This window comes from Spermophilus citellus, assembly GCF_964194105.1.
Source record: "Spermophilus citellus genome assembly, chromosome: 9".
Lineage (NCBI taxonomy): Eukaryota > Metazoa > Chordata > Mammalia > Rodentia > Sciuridae > Spermophilus > Spermophilus citellus.
In genome coordinates this window covers 9,143,262-9,165,287 of record NC_138191.1, presented here as the reverse complement: position 1 = coordinate 9,165,287, position 22,026 = coordinate 9,143,262, and the positions used below count along the sequence as shown (strand labels likewise).

At 43.1% G+C, this 22,026-nt stretch overlaps 1 long non-coding RNA gene across 1 annotated transcript; it reads left to right on the top strand.

The window, feature by feature from the left end:
• Positions 1-4,856: 4,856 nt before the first annotated feature.
• LOC308656933 lies at positions 4,857-21,707 on the top strand. The gene is made up of 3 exons (XR_014023802.1): positions 4,857-6,036; positions 6,839-6,875; positions 21,574-21,707. It is a non-coding gene; the product is annotated as an uncharacterized lncRNA (long non-coding RNA).
• The last annotated feature ends 319 nt before the right edge of the window (positions 21,708-22,026 follow it).

The window sequence follows — 22,026 nt, the reverse complement described above, 5'->3', positions numbered from 1 at the left end:
CGCTACCGCTTGAGCCACAACCCCAGCCCGGCACTTTCTTTTCCTTTCTTGAAAACTAACCAATATCTGCAAGGCATGCTCAGTTATCCTTCTAGAAAGCCTAAAGAAGCACTTTCTTTCTTCGATATTTTCTCTCACGTTTCAGTCAGGTTACCTTCTTCCTAAAAGATGGCAGAAAAATGTCTGTTCTCTGATAAGCAATCAGCTCTCAAAGTCAAATGAAAACTGTCCCTGTCACTGTATTTATAGGTTTCTCCAATGCTGTGTAGAGTTTTGCCAAACCTTTTCTCAAACTCACTACAAGTTTTTTTAGTCAATGAGGACTCTGGTGCTGGATGTACTGAAAGCAGCTTTGCCACTGGACATACATATGGCACTTCTCCTTCAATTACATTCTTCTGAGGCTGAGAAAAGATGGTATGCTGACACTCTTTCCAAACTCCCTGTGTGTACAGGAAATTCCCTGGGGAATGCTTCTTAGGCAATGACATCATGGGGGAATAAATGGCTCATTCTTCCTAAGGAGGTGTTTCACTTTTCTTCCTGATGCTGAACTTCCTTCAGTTTGCATGCTGTAAAGCACTTACTGACCTTCTCATAATGTTCCAGTATCCATTCTGATCCATGGAAATGTGATGCCAACGAAACCTGAGTGAAAGTAGGAAAAAATTACACGCCTAAATTAAACCTTATTATTATGAGAATCCAACATTTTTCTTCTGAGAATTCAAAAGAAAGAAAGAAAACCAAAATGAGGTACGGTTAAGTTTCTTATTTTTTTATTTGTTCTTTATTTAGATATACATGACAGTAGATTATATTTTCACATACAAATGGAGGATAACTTATTCTAATTAGGATCCCATTCTTGTGGTTGTATATGATGTGGAGTTTCACTGGTGGTGTATTCATATATAAACACAGGAAATTATGCCTGATTCATTCTACTGTCTGTTCTATTCCCATCTTCCCTCCCTTCCCTTCATTCTCCTTTGTGGCCAACTTTCAATTATCCATTATCACTACATACTTTCAACTACTAATTTTTAATGACTGTATGACTATCCACTGTGTGTGTGTGTATGCTGGGGATCTAACCCACCGGTGCTTTACCACTGGGCTTCAATCCCAACCCTTTCCTTAAATTTTTTGAGACAGGGTCTCACAAAGTTGCTGAGAGTCTTGCTAAGTGGCTGAGGCTGGCCTTGAACTTGACAATCCTCCTGTCTCAGCCTCCCAAGTCACTAAGATTATAGGCATAAGCCATGGTATCCTGCTAATTATCTACTTTCTTAAGGAAGTATCATACTTGCTTTATTGTATATTTTTATTGATTTTTTTAAAAAATAAATGACACCAGAATACATTACAATTCTTATTACACATATACAGCAGTTTTTCATATCTCTGGTTGTATATGAAGTATGTTGGCACTAATTCATGTCTTCATACATGTACTTTGGATAATGATGTCTATCACATTCCACCATCCTTGCTAATCCCCTGCCTGCTTTATTGTATATTTCATGTTCTAAAGAAGATAATAAGCCAATTCTAAAAGTTTTTAAAAATATAACCAAGGGCTTTTTTGAAAGCTACATTAAAATAAGACTTTAACATGAGATAGTATTAACTCATTCTCTAAAATAGATCTTCCAAAACCTCAACTGAATATTACAGTCACCTAAATTCTCTTAGTCTCAGAATTTTGTATAAAACAAAAGTAAATGACCCAGCTAGTCATAGTGGCACATGCCTGTAATCCCAGTTACTCTGGAGGCTAAGGCAGGAGGATCTCAAATTCGGGGCCAGCCTCAGCAATTTAGCAAGACTTGAAGCAACTCAGTGAACCCTGTCTCAAAATAAAAAATTTAAAGGGCTGGAATGCAGCTCAGTGGTACATCGTTTGCCCAACATATGCATGGCCTTAGTTCAACCCCCCAATACCATTTTTTAAAAAAATGACTCAGTTAAAGTTCACATACTACAAATCAAAAGAAAACCACCTAGACATGTCAGTATAATAAACCATACTCCAATTTGGTTGTTTTTGTGGGTTTGGGGCTGAAATTATATAAAAGCAAGTGTAAGTACTTTAAAATTTTGATATTTTTCCAGTCCTATTTTATTTAGTATGGCTTTTGATTCCCACTGACCCTATTAGACACACCTACCCACTTTTAACTATCAATCGGAATAAAAATGAGCTAGGGAAATGGCTTACACATCCTTTCTTTCTCTCCCCCACCCCACCTCAAATACACATAGACACATTCACCCATCACTCACTCATGCCAGGCCCACTGCTGTTATGACAAGGAGAGTGGACATGGGAATATCTATTTACAAACAGATAACCAGACTAAGCATGGTACCAGAAGCTGGGAACACCAAGATGAGGAAAATTAGATGATTTTACTAAAGAAGAAACTGCAGCTCAACAAGTTATGTGACTGGCCCAAAGCATACAGCCAACAAGAGGCAGAGCTGGAATTCAAACCTGGACCTAACTCCAAAGCCTGTAATCTTAACTCCCTTAAACACAATTCTGCCATCAGATATGTAGACAGAGATATTACAGTATTCTTTTATTTCTTATAATGAGAGAACTGGTCTGTCCAGGGTGGGAAAGAAAAGCTGTTAAACTTTCTTAGAAGATACACTCCTCTAGGTGAGCTGTGAAGACCAGCAACTGAAGAAAAGAGGTTAAGAAAAGGGGAATTCTGGGCAAAAAGAACACAGAGGAAAATAAAATATAGTCAGGGAATTTCAAATCTCCAACTTTTGGATAAGTAAGGGAAGATATTGTGGAAAATAAGAATACTGAGATGAATAGTAGACATATGGAGTTAGAGACAGGGTATCTGGATAACTAAACTAAGGCATTAACAACTGAGTGTTTTAACAAGGAGATGTGGTCAAGCAGGGCTCAGTGGTGCTTACCTGTAAACCCAGTGTCTTGGGAGGCTGAGGCAGGAGGATTCCAAGTTCCAGGACAACCTAGGCAACTTTGTGATATGCTATCTCAAAATAGACTATAAAAAGGATGGGCCCAGCGGCTCCTGAGGCTGAAGCAGGAGGATCATGGGTTCAAAACCAGTCTCAACAACACCGAGGTGCTAAGCAACTCAGACCCTGTCTCTAAATAAAATATAAAAAAGGGCTGGGAATGTGGCTCAGTGGTTGAGTGCTCCTGAGTTCAATCCCTGGTACCCCCAAAAAAAAAATAAAAATAAAAATAAAAAAATAAGAAAGTGCGGATATAGCTCAGTGCATGAGGCCCAGGGTTCAAGCCCAGTGCTAAAAAAAAAAAAAGAATTGACTTCAAAAAGGTAAGAGAGAAATGGGATAAAAAGCAAGTAAACAAACAGATAAATAAGATATTTTTTCAAGTGGTGATAATGTACCGGAGGGCATTAAGAAAAACAGAGATAAAATGATAAAGGCTCTATTTCAATATGAAGTGGTCAGAGAAGCCCTCTCTAATAAGATGAACAGCGAAGACCTGAACAAGTGTTACCTGGAAAAAGAGTATTTCGGGAAAAGGGAGTACGTTTGGCATGTTCACAAAACAGCAGTAAAGCTAAGGGAGCTAAGGCAGTGATCACAATGGAGAAGGTAAGAGGTGGAATGAGAGAGGTAGCTGGTGTCAATTAATGCAGCAGCTTGAAGAGGAATATTTTAAGCATAATCCCACATGAAATTTCACTTCTATGGGGCTAATCCCACTCTTAAAGAATGCAAAGGTATTTGGTATTAGTCATAAACAACCTTAGAGGTAAATCTACTGCCCACAGGTAAAAGAAAGCAGGTATGGCAAAGCATTGTTAAATAAAAATGGAATGACTGTTATTTATTCTTTGGAAGATCTATCTCCCACTGTATTCCCTCAAAAAAAAAAAAAAATCAGACTGGGAGAGTCACTGGTGTGACTCCTAGGACAGGACATTTCTGAATAAACAATTCAAAAATAACTTCCTAGGTTGTAATAATCCTATTCTGGACTAGTCAGTTGGTTATTCCACTAAGGTATGCTTTTTTAAAATGATCTTGTCAACTCATGTGGGTTTTTAATTCTCATTACACACTAGAGGATGACTACTGATTATTGTCTCCATGGAGTGATTTCCCAAAACTCAGATTCCTCCACCACTAAATAAGCAGTAGAAAGATTAAGTGCATTTGGGCTTCCTGGCATTCTGATTCTGGACCATTGAGCATAAATGATTTCCACTGATTCCGATATAACCAATGTGTGACTGCTGAGGAATACAGAGCCCTGGCAGGAGAAGGTCAATAGTAATAATGTATCACATAAGGATAAAGGCCCATCATGAAGCACCATCTTTTACCACATTCTCTATGAACACAGCTACACCGTCTTGATGTCAAAGTGACTAAACAGCAAGATACCAAACAGTCTGGGTCAGAACAAGGGGAGAAGGGGACTTAAGGTTGGAATGAAGAACATGGAACAAATGATGTGAAGAGGCAAAATACTCTGCAATGAGCTGAAGGAGAGATGGGGATGAGCAGAACACACAGTAGGGTAGAAAAAAAGGCTGACGGCCATCCTGCATGGTTACTTACCTGGATGTCTGAGTCCTACTGGATAGGACTCCCAGCCTCTAGGTAGATGCTGTCTAAGGCATTCCCAGCACAGAACCCACACAGCCCTGCAGTCAGCACTTAACAGTTTTTTGAAGCACAAGAAGAAAGTGTTTGCTCTCTTCCCTCTCTTTCACCATTTATCTTGCTTTTAGCAAACCTAATCCAGCGGTTTCCTCAGTTTTTCTCTCCAGTTTCTTTCAGTTCCCTGCTCTCTGACTCAAACGTTAACCCAGGGTTGGTTTTCTCTCCAGTTTCTTTCAGTTCCCTGCTCTCTGACTCAAACGTTAACCCAGGGTTGGTCACTTTGTTGTATTATTAATCCGTGGAAGCAAAAGACAAAATGGTAGTTTCCAGGACCAAAAATCACCCAACAGACTTAAAACAGGCTACACAGAAGTGGAATCCGAAAAGAAACAATTCTCAAAAGAGAAGAAAAAAATGAAGTGAGGTACACGGCTGCTGAAGGGGGATGGGTCAGATCTGCCTGCATCTACATGTATTCACAATGGGATCCTCTTCTTGGGGTGCTTGGCGTGACTCCTGGGTCAGGACATAGTATTAAAGGGTCTCTGCCAGGAAAAAAAAGGAAAGAAGCATGAAAATACTGCGGACTGCGTGTGAGGAAGAGGGAGGTAGGGTACTTAAGAAGAGCAAGAGCCAGTCTGGGTTAATGAAGGGTGTCCTTGAGCGACAGGGAGTCTTTTAATAGGGGAGGTCAAAGTTACTGGAGGAACTAAGCATCCTTGAAGGCGTGACCAGGGTCAAGTGTGCCCCGAAAGAGAAACAGCTAAACAAAACCACAACCGCGCTGCTAGGCCACGCTGCTCTGTGCACGCAACTTCCCCGAGACACCTCCGACTGGCCTCACAGCCGAGTCTGCAAACCCGGTTGAGGCGCCCAGAACCACCACGCCCGCGGGCTCCCCGCGCAGGCCAAGCGGCCCAACCCCCTCCGCTGTTCACTAGCCCAGGACTTAGTCAAGGGCCTCGGCCAGTCGGCGCTTCTGGTCTCGCGAGTCGTGTGACCCTCGGGGACGCCGACGGTGCAACGTTTAGAGTGACATCGGACGTGTGGCGGCCTACGTTCCGTAAGCACAACGCAGGTTTGCCAGGCGGACGCAGAAGTCCGGCCGACTCCGCTGAGAAAGCGGTCTCGCCCCTCCTCTTCCGGGGCGGGCCTTGGATCTGCTGCACATGCGTACGCCGCCACTTTCGCCGGGGCGGTCCTTCGGCGTATAACACATGCGCACTTCCTCACCTGGTCGAGCGGAGTTGATTTAAGACACATGCGCACTTTGAAAGGGCGGCCGCCTGTCTCTGGTGCTTGGAGCTGCTGCGAGCGTCCTCTTGCTGCTGAGATGGGTCTATGGAAGTGGTTCTGCTGGGCCCACAGCCGTCTGTGTCCCCGTGGGGCAGCAGTTTCTAGGTCAGTTGCCTGCCTAAGCACAACGCTCCAGAGAATCAAAAATCTCAGCAGAAATTGGAAATTGAACAGTGTTTGGAGTAACAACTGGAAGGAGAAGCTGCTTTGGCTTTTCTCTCAAACCAGTATCAGTCTGCAGTTTCCCACCAACCTATAGATCTTTCCACGTTTCTTATCATATGGCTATTTACGGATCACCTTGCTTCAATGAGTTCCCTGTTTCCAGGCCCCACCACATCCCCCGTTGGATCAGTATAAGATGGATATTTGATCATTAAAACATTTCAAGACTTCTCCTTGCCTGAAAATAAAATCCTGGCCTTTCCCTAGTTCCCTGCCTTCCTTCCCTCCCTCTGTGTTCCAATCATTTTCAAATATTATCAATTTCTTTAGCACACCAGACTGCCTCTTGTTCCCAGGTATTTTGGGATATTTACAAACAATATAATGAATATCCTGAACTTGCCTGATTATCATCTTGAGTTGTTTTTTAACTGGTGCCTTCCATTACACTCTTAGGTCTTCCCCTCCTGCCCCGAGAGACTCTGTCATTTTCTGTTTAGTTATTAGAAGTTCAGTCTAGTGTTGCCCACTTTAAAAATTTCAACCTCACATCAAGTTTTACACTCCTTTGTTTGGGGAAGTGGCATATTGTGTCATGTAATATAAATCTCCTTTTTTCTCTAAATTACTTACTGTGATGAGCCTGAGAAGAACAACTAGAGAAAATGAGAGTGAGGGCAAAAACATTCTTTTGCCTAATTGGGCATGTAATTGCAATCATCTGTTATTCTCTGCCCCACAGGTGGAGGCTGACTGGAGATTATGACTACCCTCTGTTTGTAAGTTCCCCAAATGCTAGTTCTTATGGGCACACGGGTTAGTTTCCAGGGACGTCTTTCCAGTGTACAGACTCCTGAAAAGAAATACTATCCAGCTTAATTGTTTCCCACAGTCACTCAATTTCTGCCCTTGGCAGTATAGCTAGGTCCCTGGCTTAGTTGCCAGTTCTCCAGGGAGAAAAACCACCAAGCTAGCTCAAGTCCTGTTGAGTTAACCCGGCCTTCATTTGATTCACAGGAAACTCACCCTTATTTCAACACTGTTCGTGTGACTCCTATATCCTTGCTAACTCAAATGGTCAGAATGATGGCTCTTTCCCTGTCAGCCTTCTCTCCCTGCTCCAGTGATCACAAAGAACAAATCCACAAGCTTGTTAGCAGATATCTGGAAATTGAAATGTTAGTCTCTTCTTGACAGTTCACCAATTTCTGTGAGTGATTATCTTGAAAATCTCTCACTTTAAGGACAAAAGGCACAGCCCTGATCCTTTGACTGGGGACACATGACTTCATAGATGCTCTTTCTCTTTTCGTGTCCATACCACTTTCTGTTTGCATCCCGGGGAGGAAGAGTTTGGAGACCGGGGTGTGGTTTTGGGTAGCAGAAATGACCGTCCACCTCTTAAGGACACCTCTGGAATGTTAGTACAAGACAGTTCTCTGGGTATCTTTGGGTCAAACTGAATTGCCCTTCTTTTTTGGAGTTCTCAAGAATAACTAGAATGTGCTAGGAAGGGAGTATCCTGGGTTAGGGAAGAAGGGCCTGAAGCAGACCAGGCCTCATTCCTGCCCTTCCTAGGGAATGGAACATTTCAGGCTAGGGAGGAACTTCCCCAGACAGCAGGATTTGTTCTTTCCCCTCTGGATGTCCTTCAGAGCTTTGCCCAGTGAGTCACATTGCCTTTGAGGTGTATAATCCTGGGGTGGGGAGGGCTGCCTTTCAAGGTTCCCCAGCAGTGGTGCAAGTAGGACATGCACAGGCAAGACTTCCTCCACATCAGGCAGCTTTTTTGAAACTTGGAGGACCAGCCCCAATGGAAAGTCTTCTTTTGTCCCTTGCTGCCTGTTATAAGTAATAAGCCTGGTTCATATAGCTTAGTACACATGAGTGTGTTCTGTCTCGCCAGGCACAGGCATGAGTAACACTGCAGCCCAGGTTGCAGAGGTTGGAAGTGTTCAGTCTCCTACACACACCTCTAGTGGTAGCTATCCTCCACACGGTGGGAGCCCTCCCTTGGAATTGGTCATTAATGAGCCTGCTTCACAAAATTGGTGCTATGAGTATGGTTGTGTCTCCCAGAAGACTTTCTAGTGAAGTGGAAAGGATAATACCTCCCTGTACCCAACCCAGGATGGAAACTTTAGTCTGGGAGCACAGACTGGTCATGCAGCTGGATGAGGCATGGGGAAAGAATCGTGATAGGTAGGACACAGGTTACCTCCTCTATCCCATACCCCACAGATATGGATGGGTTGGCTGCAAGGACTGAGGCAGAGAGAACAGAATGTGGAAACAGAGAAGTGAGGCACACAATTTGTTGGGTACTTATGTGACTGCCTATTCTGAGACTAGAGAGCTCACACAGCAGGAACATATGGACTCTGAGGCACATGACAGAGATTGAGAAAGAGGACTCTCAAAACAGTCCCTGGGACACCTGAGAAAAACCAATGCATGGAGTGTGCACCTCCATCATGGGAACCTATCTAAAGGATGGATATGGAAGAAGCCAAAGAGTCTCATACATCCCAACTGGTGTGCAGGCTGGCTGTGTGTTTGTTTGCTAAAGGGACACTGCTGACTCAAATGTCTCAGGCTGAATGGTGCAATTGGAAATGATGCCAAAGTCCTAGGTCCCCACTAGAAGTCAATGCCCTAATCTATCCATCAAGATAAAAAGGGAAAGAAAGGGAACTCAATTCAGACTTTTCTGGGGCTCTTGTGTACTGGAACTCATATGAAAATATTTCTGGGGGAAAATTAAACTGATGAAATCAGGAAGTTCAGAGACAAACACAACCACCTGTGGTGCTTATCTGCTTGTGGGCAGGGCCCAATGAGCCACTTGGGGCTCCAGAGACCGAGGTTCCCACCCCTGAGTACTTATGGCTATTGGTGTTTTGACCACTTGTGGCCCACAGCATCACTGCCACCTGAGAGAATATGTTCTCACAGATAAGAATTCAAGCCATAACAAAAGGACATGTCCACTCCTGCCTACCAGCCAGGCCCCACTGGGTTATTGAACAAAAGCAGTGCTACATATTCAATGAAAAATAGGACATTTGGCTAATTCAAAAGTTGGTACAGATCAAACTGTTAGAAACTACTCCCTGTTTCAATGTTGCTCAGTTGCCACTGGTCAAAAAAAGGTCTTCGGAGCATGGAGACTGACAGCTGACTCTCTCAAGCCGAATGCCAACATCATGTGAACTAGAAGTCAAAAACGTATTGCACAGACAGTCAAGTAAAACATGTAAACCCCAGCATCAGCCACCAATAAAAAAGGAGGATAGACAACTAGTTAGGATCTTTGGGTCTGAATTTGGCAGAATTTACCCAACCCCCTTAATTAAGGTGAATAACAAAGTCACCAACTTTGAATAGGGCCCTTCGAAGCAGTAGCAGGGCTGGGAGGCCATTCAACAACTAATGGGTCAGTCCCCTTTGGAATCTTTAAAGCCTGCCAGCTCAAAGGAGGTACAGGTGCCTACAACCCCTTTGCCTGCTGATTGGATTCAGTCACAACAGAAACTTCCACTGGGGTGCAACAGCCTCTCGTATTTTGGGCACTCAAGTTGCTAAGACAGTTGCTAGATATGATTCTTTTGAATGACAGCTTCTTGCTTGCTGTTGGGCACCAATGGGTACTGGGCATCTAATGGCCAGAATACCTCAGGTAACACTACTGCCTGAACTGCCCATTCTAACTTGGGCACTGTCAAACCCCACAAATAAGCTTGAGCAATCTCAAAACAGTTCAGTTCTCAATGGAACTCTGCATGCAAGAGATGGAAATAATGCATTCAGCCTTGGACTCAGTCAAGACCCCCAAGGGGACTAGTAGGTTCTATAAACAAATGGCTAGCTTGTCAGAAGGGACCAAGCAACACATAGACTTCTCCTGTTGCTCCCTGGAGCCAAATATTCAGAGACGTGCATGTTGGCATGATGTGTTTACCTGTTTGATATTGCTATAGCAGAAAACCTACCAGGCATGGTGGTGCATTCCTATAATCCCAGCTATTCACGAGACCAAGGCTGGAGGATCAACAGTTTAAGCCCAGTGAGACCCCATCTCAAAAAAAAAAAATAAAGGCAAAATTTCAGAAGTTTGTATTTTATAAATAAAACATGTTAATTTAGCTCACTGCTCTGAAGGTTTAAGGGCATGGTCCTAGCATCGGCTCACCTCTGGTGAGGACCTTGTGGAAGATGGCATTACAGGGTGAGAGTATATATGGAAGAGATCACCTGTCAAGACAGGAAGAAAAGAGCTAAGACAGCTGAACTTGCTTTATAACAACCAATTCTAATTAGAACCAATTCACCCTTGAAGGCCAGCATCAAGCCCCTCAGAGGATGGTGCCCCACTAACCTAATTACCTTTCACTAGGCCCCATCTTTTAAAGGTTTCCTCACCTCAGTACCACCACACTGGGGACCATGGACTCCAGCACATGAACTTTAGGGCATATCCTGAAACCATAGCCAAAACCGTGGCACATTGTTTACTAAAGGTTCTGCAAAATAACAGATAGGAGCCACAAGCCTGGGGCTGCCTTCCAGTCCCAGAATGGTCATTTTTTGACTGACACTAAATGTGGACATTCTACCCAATATTCCAAACTACACATAGTGGTGATGAGCATCCAGGTTACCTCTACCATCATAGCTCATTCTATTCTCACCAGCTCGTGGGATATTGCTAACAACTCAGGAAAATGGCAACTAAATGATTGAATCATTAGTGGATCCTCTCATAGGAAAAAGAAATATGATATCAGCTTGCCTCCTGGAAAGAAAAACTATATGTCACTCATGTAGATGCTGGAACTAGCAGAGCTGTCCTTTAGAGACAACTTGTGTCATGTTTTTGGATGCCCCATGTACCTTATTCTGACCAAGGAATATCCTTCACTGACCAATCTGTGCACAACAAGTTCGCTGTCTGGGATAACATAGGCTTTACCAAGACCTGTCACCTGCAGACCAATGGAGCCATTGCACAATGAAACAGCCAATTCACTCTGAAACTGAAAAGACATTGAAACAGCCTCCTAACAGGATGAATACTAAACTCTGCACTCCAGGACAAGGAAAACACAACACTGTGGTGCACATTAGAAAAAACTGAGCTTAGTGGGGTAAAGGTGGACCAGGCAGGACCTAATTAGACTGCACCTGTGAAGTCCAATCTCAGTGTTCCCAACCATTCTTATATCCTTTACCCTTCAGAGTGCATGCCCCCACCCAGGGTGAGGGGATGGTTCTTGATGCCATAGGACCCCAAACAGAGCCCCTGGTCTTCCTACCTGGAAGTGACAACTTCTCCCAGTGTCTCCCTTTTGTGGGATCACACAGGAATGGGAGACAGAACTACTTGGATACTTGGTCTCAGCATAAACGACATCATTATCAGAAAGAAGTCCTGGTGCTGCCAAACTTAAAACAGGAGGCCAACCTGATTAATCTATTGCTTCCAACTCCCACCTCGCCCCCACCCTGTGTCTCCCTCATCAGAGCACTTACCAATTATATTCTAAATGGCTCTTGTTAGTCTAACTTCTCCCTAAGCCCCACAAGGGTCAAGACAATGTCAGTTTTGTTCATCTGTGTACCCACAGTCCTCACACACAGAAAGCACTTGATATTTGCTGACTAAATATATGTGTTTATTGACCAAATATGTGAGTAAATTGTGTATATGGCTTTGGGAAGGAGGGAACATCTCTGCGGTTTGGAAAGGGGTCCTGTTGCTACACCACTGTCCCCACTGCCTCTATCTTCCTGAGAACGTTGCTCTCTATATCCACTTCCTATACATACAGATTATGTATGCAGGAAATCATTGAAAAGTTACTCTACACTTATAAATTTATAAATCAGTTTTATTTGATCAACACTGTAAGCATTTGTCAAAAAGAAAATTATGAGGAAGCCAAGAATACCATATTGCCCTAAACTTTTTGTTCTTTTTTTTACGAGCCTGAACTCCCTTTTCCAGTTGATTAAAAGCCTGATTCAAGCCTGGTATCATGGTGCATGGCCTAATAATCCCAGCCACTGAGGAAGCTAAGATAGAAGGAGAGCAAGTTCAAGGCTAGCCTCAAGAATGTAGCAAGACCCTGTCTCAAAATCAAAAATCAAAAAGTCTGGGATATAGCTCAATGGTAGAGTGTCCCTGGCTTCAAAACCCAATACCAAAAAAAGAAGAAGAAGAAGGAGGAGGAGGAGGAGGAGGAAGAGGAGGAGGAGGAGGAGGAAGAAGAAGGAGGAGGAAGAAGAAGAAGAAGAGGAAGAGGAGGAGGAGGAGGAGGAAGAAAAATTCCAGTAAGAGTTTATCTCAAAGGGTACAGACTCATGATGGATTTTGAGGAGTGAAGGAGTCTAATTTAGTTATGCGAATTACTCTATTAACATTGAGCAGCATGGATTACAAGGGAACAAGACCACTAGAGGTGAGAGGACCAATTGGGAAACTATTGTGGTGATCTAGGCAAAACCTGCTGAGGACCAGGGAATGAAAACTTAAGCCAACAAGGAGCAATTGAGATGAGGAGGAGGGTATTTGAGGGGAATTCCAGATGTGAAATGGACAGGGCATCCAAACTGAGTGCTGGAAGTCATGGAAAGAGACTCTAGCATGACTCTCAGTCGGTTCTAGAAATAGAGGATAGAAGAAGATCTGAATGGGAAGAGACTGAGGACAAGCCTGAGTGTGATGGACGGGGGATGCTTGTGGGCAACTGAAGACTTAAATAGGGAAGGCAATGGGAAGTTAAATCTGTGATTCCAGAGTCAAGGAAGAATCTAGGAAGAAGAACAGAGTACATAGCCATTAGCACACAGGATGTCACTGAAGCAGTGAAAATGGATGAGATAACCCAGAGAAGACTTCACCCAAGGGCCAATAGGTACAGGAAGGCTAAAGAGAAGTTGGCGGGAGACGCAGGCATGAAATCCCTGATGCTGAGGGGAATCAAAGGGTGTCAAGGAAGAGGAACTGGTCAACTCTAATATGTCCAGGTAAAATTTGGAAAGCATTCAGATATTTGGGATGAAGAAGTTGTTGGCCCTGGGGAAAACCTGGTTGAAAAGCAGGGGTGGAATTGAGATCCCAGTGAGGTGAAGTGGGAGGGAAGTGGTGGAGACAGAACTTTTTAAGGAGCTTGACCTTGATGGTGTTTGGTTTAACTCTTGCATGGCTGTGCCCAAAACAGCTGACAAGAATAACTCAGAGGAGGAAAAGTTTACTTGGGACCCATGGTTTCAAGATGTCATCCAGATGGACTCCGTTGCTCCGGACCCAAGATGAAGCATCATCACATCATGAGGGAAGGGCCTGATGGAGGAAAGCAGCTCAGCTTATGGTAGTAGGGTCAGAAAGCAGAAAAGGAAAGAGAGAGGGAGGGGCCACAGGGAAGATTTACTCTGCCAGGGCACACCCCAGTCATGTACGCCCTCCTGCCATGTCCCACCTGCCTACATTTACCCCCCAATCCATTCAGACTAGCATAGACTGATTATGTTAATGATCATAATCTAATCATTTGCCTCTGGATGTTCCTGTATTAACAGGAGTTTTGGGGGGACACCTCATATATAAACAGATGGAGAAGGAAAGAGAACACCTAATAAAAGCTATCTTTTATAGTTTTGTCTTTTGGATAAGAGAGACATAGGGTGTATTAGTTTCCTGTGGTTGCTATAACAGATTACTACAAATTTAGTGACTTTACACTAATTTACTACCTTACAGTTCTGGAGGCCAGACGTCCTAAAATAGGTTGGCAGACAGGTTGGCAGGGCTGAGTTCCTTTCGGAGGCTCTAGAGAAGAGTTCCTTACCTTTTCCAGCTTCTAAAGGTTTGCTCTTGGCTCAAGTCCTTTCCTTGGTAGTCAAAGTCAAAGCTGAACATCTTCCTCCCTCTCCCCACCTCTGCCTCTGATCATACAATGCCTTCTGTCTGACTCTTATGAGGACACTTGTGATTGCATTGGGTCCACTCAGATAATCCAAGATAATTTCCTTATATCAAGATCCTTTATTTAATCAGAGCTGAAAAGTCTTTTACCATGTAAGGCAACATATGCACAGGACCTGAGGATTGCGATATGGACATCTTGGGGTAGGAACATTACATTAGTTCCCACATATGGTATCTGTCTGACATATAACAAGTGCTAAAATTATTATCATTATCATCATCATCATCATCTCTATTCTGAGGAGAAATAGCTATCAGAAAGAAATACATAAACACAGGTGGAATTGAAGTGCACCAGTAAAACAATTAAAAGTGAAAAAAGTAAATAAATAAACCCAGTTTGAGGAAGAGAAAACAACACTTTAGACCAGAAAAGATGGGGTTCAGAACATAGTTGGAAAGAGGAACATTCTGAGATATTATGCATAGCTGGCAATAATTTTGAAAAGTAGCATTCTCTACATATTTTTTTCCTCTTTTATTCCTCAAGCATGCTTCTATTGGGAAAGGATCACGGGATGGTCCTTGCTTCAGCCTATCCCTACCATATGTATTGTTATGTAAGTTCTCCAAAATTTTATCTCTTGTTTATGATTGCTTCTCCCAGAGCTCCAAAGGATATGTGTTTTTTGCAAACTGGATGCTCAATAAATGCTCTGGGATAGATAAATAAATGAATTAATAAAAGAACAAATGAACAACTTTAACATTGATTTAGAGTGATCAGAATGTAACAGCTCTATCAGCAGGAACTTCCTGCAGGAGACCCATTGCGTTGGAGAAGTTGAAAGAAGTTCAAGAACATGAAGAGAGGTGTCCCGGGAAGAAGGAATTCTTCAAGAAAAGGGAAAGATAGGGATGCAAAGAGGTGCGTAGGAGTCAAGTTTTCCCCTTAAATGAAAACACTGATCGGGCAGGTCATCAGAAGAGGGCATTACAAGCCCCTGAGACAGAGTTTTTTTGCGGATAAAAGATGAACCAACAGTGAAGAATAAAGGTACACGCTTGGAATAACAGCTTTTTGGTTGGCTGAGGCAGAAGGATCACAAGTTTGAGGCCAGCATGGGTAATTTAGTGAGAGCCTGTCTTAAAACAAAAAAATTTGAAGGGTTAGGGATGTAGCTTAGTGGTAGAGCACCCCTAGGTTCAGTCCCCAATACTCTGCGCCCCCCCCACACACACACACACAGATAACTGACAATAATTAATTACAGCACACACTGTGCTGGGAATTTGCTACGAGAATAGATTTCAGGTACTCTTACACTAAAAGGAAAATCATCTGAGGAAATTAATGTGTAAATTTGTTTGACTATAGTGATTATTTATATATATATATATATATATATATATATATATATATACATACATATACATCAAACATTTTCTATGCCTTACATATGTATAATTTTATTTTTTTTACTTTAAAAATTATTTTTAAAAACAGTTAATTATTCTAGTTTTTTAAACTAAGGATCAAACAAACCCAGGGCCTTGAGCATTCATGCTAGGTAAGTGCTCTGCCACTGAGCTACATCCCCAGCCCATAACTCCAGGTTTCTAAGACATGAGAAAATTATTATGTAAGTAGGTGCTATGGTGCCTGCATGTAATCCCAGCAAATGTGGAGGCTCAAGTTCAAGGCCAGCCTAGGCAACTTAGTGAGACCCTGTCTCAAAATAAAAATAAAAAGGGTTGGGGATGTAGCTCAGTAGTAGAGCCCCCCTGCCTCACCCTGGGATTCAATCCCCTCCATTGCAAAAAAAGAAACACAGAAAGAAGGAAAGAAAAGGAAGAAAAGAACAGCACTACAATAAAAAGAGCATTCTGGAAAACAGACTTGTGTTGGAATTTTTTTTTTAATCTTAAATTAAATGCTTGATTCTAAAACGAATTTCTCCATGACCTCCAGCAATTTATTCAATTTCGTTGAGCCTCAGTTACCTAAGGGGATAAAGTGAGCTGATGGAGGTAAAGCACTTAGCCTGGTTGCTGGTGTAAAGAAAGAAAGAATGCAATACATTCTGGTTATTACTGTCTCCCAGGGCTGCTGTTATAAATAAACTAACATGTCAAAGCGCCAGGAGAGCATCCTCATGGAGGCTTGGTAATTTTAATTTCTCTCTTCCACATTAGAAATTTAAACTCAATGGTCTCAGGGCACAAGAGACATGAGAAGCTGGAAGCCCCTGAGACTCTGTGGTCTTGGCCTAGGTGAGAAGACTCAGGCCTGGGTCAGTCTGTGGGGGACCCAAGTGCTTGGAATTTAAGCATCAGTACATGACATCCCCCTATTCCCCACCTGAATATGTAATGTAGTCTCATCTCCAGGCAGTGTCGAGACGGGGGCATGAGGCAGACAGCAGAACTCACCTTTACGATGGACAAAGACCATACTGGAAGGTATGGGTCAGGTGGGCGGCCACAGCGGCCTTTCCAATAGGGAAGCTTGAGACTAGATTTACCCACCTCATCATAACAATCCATGGAAAACCAGAGGCGTCTCCCTCATGGAGACATGCTCCTGTAAACCTTAACAGAAAGGAAACATGAAAGTGTGTGCTTTCCAAACCCCAAGGAGAGAGTGACGCCCGCGTGGAGAGAGGCCAGGAGTCCTGGTTTAATAGGGTTTCTGCCCCAAGAAAGGAGACACCAGGAATGTAGAGAAGATGTTCCCCCAATACCATGTTTCATTGATTTATTCTATGCAGCTTTCGAGACACTGTCATCCAAGTCACCCATAGAAGCGGGTCTAGTCAGTGGTGAACGCTCCCTCAATGGAGTGGTCAGCGACCGGTGGGGTTTGCCTTGGGGATCCTAGAGGGAGCTCAAGCTCCCTGGCCTTTCAACGGGACTCAGTTTCTGGGCCCTGCCTCTTTAAAAAAAGAAATAAAGATAATTCAGCTTGATATCTCTGTCAGTGATGGTGACGGGGTAACGAGTTGCACGGCCCTTTCCTTCGGGTCAGCAATCTAACCTGGACATGAACCACCGGGTCCAGAGCTCCGCCAAGGACGCCTCAAAGACAGCGTAAGGAATCATGAACTCCTCATCCAAAGTGGGTTTGCCAGTCAAACCACAGTCTCCAATGAAGCACTGGACTTCATAATGAGAGAGGGATACAAAAGAGAAGGAATTTAGAAGTCTCATCTGTTTGGGGAGACGAGATCAGTAGCCTGAAACAAACAAACAAAAAACCACAGATAAAACTGCTACTGATACGGGTTTCTTTGGGGGAAAGGGGGTGGTGAAAATATTCTGAGATGTGATTTTAGTAATATTTGAAAACCCCCCTGGATATGCTAAAAAAAAAAAAAAACCACTCAACTGTCTGCTTCAAACAGGTGGATTATACGGCACACGAACTGTGTCTCAATAAAGATTGTAAGAAAAGACATGAACTCCGTGCTTTAGTGGACTAGGAAGTGAGAGACTAAAATTATGGTCCTGATTTACTAAGCCAATCGCCAACTTTGATTATTTCTCTCCTTTTCACCCATTTCCGCATCCATTAGGTGAAGGGGTTGGACTAGATGTCGCTAAGCTTCCTATACTAGTTCCCTGGGGCTGCCACAACAGATTACCACTAATGTGGTGGTTTAAAACAACTGGAATTCCACCAGCAGTCTGACGGGGTCAATATCTTATTCCTTCCAGGGGGAGAATGCATTCCTTGTTTCTACACATCTCCAGTGACCATTGTCATTCCGTGGCTTGGGGCTACATGTCTGTCTGCTCTATCTCACGCGGCCTTCTCCTCTGTGCCTGTCTCCCTCAAAACTCCCTCTTAAAAGAGTACGTGGAGGGCTGGGTTTGTGGCTCAGTGGTAGAGCACTTGCCTCACATGCGTGGGGCACTGGGTTTGATCCTCAGCACCACATAAATAAATTAGAAAGTAAAGGTATTATGTCCATCTACAACTAAAACTTTAAAAAAAAAATTTTTTTTTAAAGAATACATGGATTGAATTTAGGATTTACCTGGGTAATCCAGGATCAACACCTCCCTCTGAGATCCTAAATTGAATGGCCTCTCCCCAAGTAAAGTAACATCCACCTGTTCCAGAGAACTGTCTTGGAGTTGGAAAGAGAGAAGCAATTCATTAACAGATCTTTGAAAGTTTGTAGGAGAGTTACAAGAACCAAACTGTGAAAAATTGAACCCACTTATCTTTTCCAGACACCCTGTCTTCACTTCCCTCCCTTTCCATGCTAGTTCTTATTTAAATAACTCACATCTGTCTGGAACTTAATGATTTGAGAAGTTATTACAGATTTAGCAGCTCATTTCATTCCCATAAAAACCTATAAATTTGGTATAATACTTCCATTCCTGGTAAGTAAATGGAGGCTCAAGGTGATTAAGTGACCTAACCAAGGTCATTAGCATGGAAAGCAGGAGTGCATACACTAACGTCAGTCCATGGGCTCCAAATCCCGTGGCTCCCTCTCTGCCATCACCTGCCTAAATTTTGGTACAGCACCAAGAGATTCCAGATGGGGTGAATGCATTAAGAGTAGAGCCACCTAATCCCACTCCTCTTGCTAAGCACAGCTAAAAAAATAAAATAATAAAATAAAAAACCTGCACATTATCTATAAAACCAACAGAAGAAGAATCTGAAACTTGGAAAAGAAGGCAAACCAACTTGGAAACCTGAAACTCAAGGGATGAAAACGGTAGTGAGTTCTTCTTGTCTCCTGTGTCCTAGACTATAGCCCAGGATGTCAACAAGCATAGACAAAGTCCCAAGAAAAGCAAAGCCTGCTTGCTCTCTCTAGCCAAAGCATGAAGAAAAACACACAATCCAGGGCTGGGGTCGTGGCTCAGTGGTAGAGCACTTGCCTAGCATGTGTGAGGCATTGGGTTCGATTCTCAGCATCACATATCAATAAATAAAATAAAAGTCCATCAACAACTAAAAAAATTTTTTTAAAAAAACACAATCCAGCAAGACAGAAAACTTTTAGACAATAACTGCCCTACTGAGTCACAGCTCAACTCCCACCCCTTTCTAGGTCAAGTAAGGACCCTAGACTTCCTACTTAGACCCATCTGGGATGAGGTAGCCCTCCCCAACCCTGGACCCTCACCAGAGTGCTCTCAGAGAATGGATTGTGAAACCAAGGCTTTTGACCCTGCCCAAAGGCCTGTAACTCCCTATCCAGTGGTAACAAGGTACCCCACTTGACGGTGCCAGGTAGAATCAGAGAAGGCTACCTGAGGACTCTGAAATCCCACATCCACCCAGCTATGAGAAGGCACCACTCCCCCACCCCAGGTTTTCAAGGGAGAGTGATTGGAGAATCCAGGCCATCTCTCCTGCCTGGCATTACTAAGTGACACCCCCAGCACACACCAGTATGGTGTCCAAGAAAGCCTGCAGGGGTGGATATAGCTCAGTGGTAGAGCACTGCATGTGTCAGGCCCTGAGTTCAATCCCCAGAGCCAGAGTCTCTCCAGAGCCAAGTCTCATCGCACCCAAAATGTCCTATCATCAATACCCCGAACCAGAAAAATCTCACCTTAAATAGAAAAAGACAATCAGCAGATGACAATACTGAGGTGATTCAGATATTGGAACTATCTGACAAGGATTTGAAAGAATTATAAAACTACTTCAAAGAAGCAATTATAAATACACTTGAAACCAAAAAGAAAAAAAAATCTTAGAAGATAAAAAGAAGAACAAAATGGAAATATTAAAATGAAGAATACAAAACTACTAAAAAAAATCAATGAAGTTGAAGATAGAAAAAAATAGAGATGACCTGGATTGAACAATAGATTTTCTTTTTTTTTTTTTAATATTTTTTTTTTTAAAGAGAGAGTGAGAGAGGAGAGAGAGAGAGAGAAGAGAATTTTTTTTTTTAATATTTATTTTTAGTTCTCGGCGGACACAACATCTTTGTTGGTATGTGGTGCTAAGGATCGAACCCGGGCTGCACGCATGCCAGGCGAGCGCGCTACCGCTTGAGCCACATCCCCAGCCCTGAACAATAGATTTTCCTTCTTGAGTTTTTCCAAATTATGTTTGACAACTGAAGTAAAACACATAGCATTATCTGTATGTGGATCTAATGTCTATCAAAGAAGAATTTAATAAAATTATAAGTGGGAAGGGTTCAAGGTTTTAAAGGAAAATAATGTTTCTACATGTATTTCAAACTGACAGAATATGGACACCAGTAGATCTTTGTGTAATGAAATAGCTCTGTATCTTGATTGTGGTGGTGGCTACAAGAATCTGTAAGTCATGCTGAGATGGGACAGAATGGCATGTGTACATCATAGCCAGGTCACATCACTAGTTGTGATTTTGTACTGTAGCTCCATTGGGGTAAGCATTGGGGAACACCTGTGAAGGGTACTTAGGACCTCTCTATATATTGTCACCAGCTCAGCAGGTCTTTTAGCTCAAACACAGCTAACAAAGAAAAGGTTAGGAAGAATCACTTACTACTCTGATGAGTATAGCAAGGTGGTGATCCCACCGTTGCAAAGAAATCAAGAGGTAAAGAGCATATATACATTTTTGGACTAGAAATTAACATACTCCTAAGCTCTTCTCTTATTGGGCCTGCACAAATTTGCAAACAAAAAAAATGTTCACAGGTGGTTCAAAATGTGCTTAAAATTGTGTTAGATCAATGAAAATGCATTTAAATGAGGGTCCTTCAGGGAAGGGGTTTTGGTCAGATCTGCATTTGGTTTGATGTTGGTTTGTCTGTCTGGAGCCATGGATGTCATCAGGGAAGGTCCTTCTGCCATTTATTCCAAGCATAGAACATGCATTCTTTTTCTTTCAACAGTCTCCAGTTTAAATGTGGCCCTATATTCCTGCCTCACTCTCTGTATAACTTCCTATGTATCTCAAATTACTTCAAAATAAAAATTATTGAAAAAGAGGATTGAAGGTGGCGCCATCTTTCCACAGGCAGTTGGAGAACCCCCTTTGCAATCTGGAGGTCATCCATGAAGGGAGGTAGTGCTCTGTGTGCAGAGGTGTCTGGACTAGAACCTTTAGCTCAGACCTCAGTGACATCACAAAGCCTTGGAAACCCCAGCCAATACCCACAAGCTTTACCAACCATTGGCCTGGGAAGCAGTGGGTCAACCTTGCTGAGCAAACTCCTTCCTTTGCCTTCTCTGCAAATCCAAAGGAAAATGGCCCCATGTGAGGAACAGGATCAGTAGATACTTGGGTACAGCTCCAATTCCACTCCCAGGATCACACAAAGAGCAAACCCGGCTCTCTTGGTGTTTTTTGGTTTTGTTTTTGTTTTTTTCGGGTCATGTGGACAGTCGGCTTAACCACCCGTCTCCCTGTCTTGGAGAACCCTATGTCTTCTCCGCAACTCCCGGTTTTCTCATGGGACAAGGGTACATTCGCCACTGCCATATCTGATCCTGTCTACCTAGTAACAGTTCTCTTCTTCTTTGTTCTCCTGATGACTCTGATCACCCTACTCATCCTGGCCTGGAAGGTCACCAAAGGCAATAGCAACAAGAACAGACAGCAGGAGGCAACGCTGCTGGCCTGAAGATCTAGCCTCCCCGTGGAGACTCCATTGAGGTGGAGACCTGGCAGGCCCAAGAGGCAGAGCCACCTTGGAGGCTAGAACCTGGAAAAGAAGATCCTGCTTTAGCCACCCAGTCCCCCCCAACGCCAGACCTGGCCCCCGGGCCTCATCCTCTCCCCCCACCCCCCTCATAACACACACTTATCCTGCTGTTCTCTGGCTTGACCCAGCTTCCAAATTTGAATATCTTCTCTCTCTGGATCTTCTAGACTGAAATTATAAATGGCTCTTGATTTCTGCATTAACAGAGGAAAAAGAATCTGTGGAGAGTTAAAAATTGATTGCGAAGCTCAAAATCTTCCTTTTTAACTTGGGCATGTGTTCACTATTGAATATCGAAATTATTGAGAGCTCACA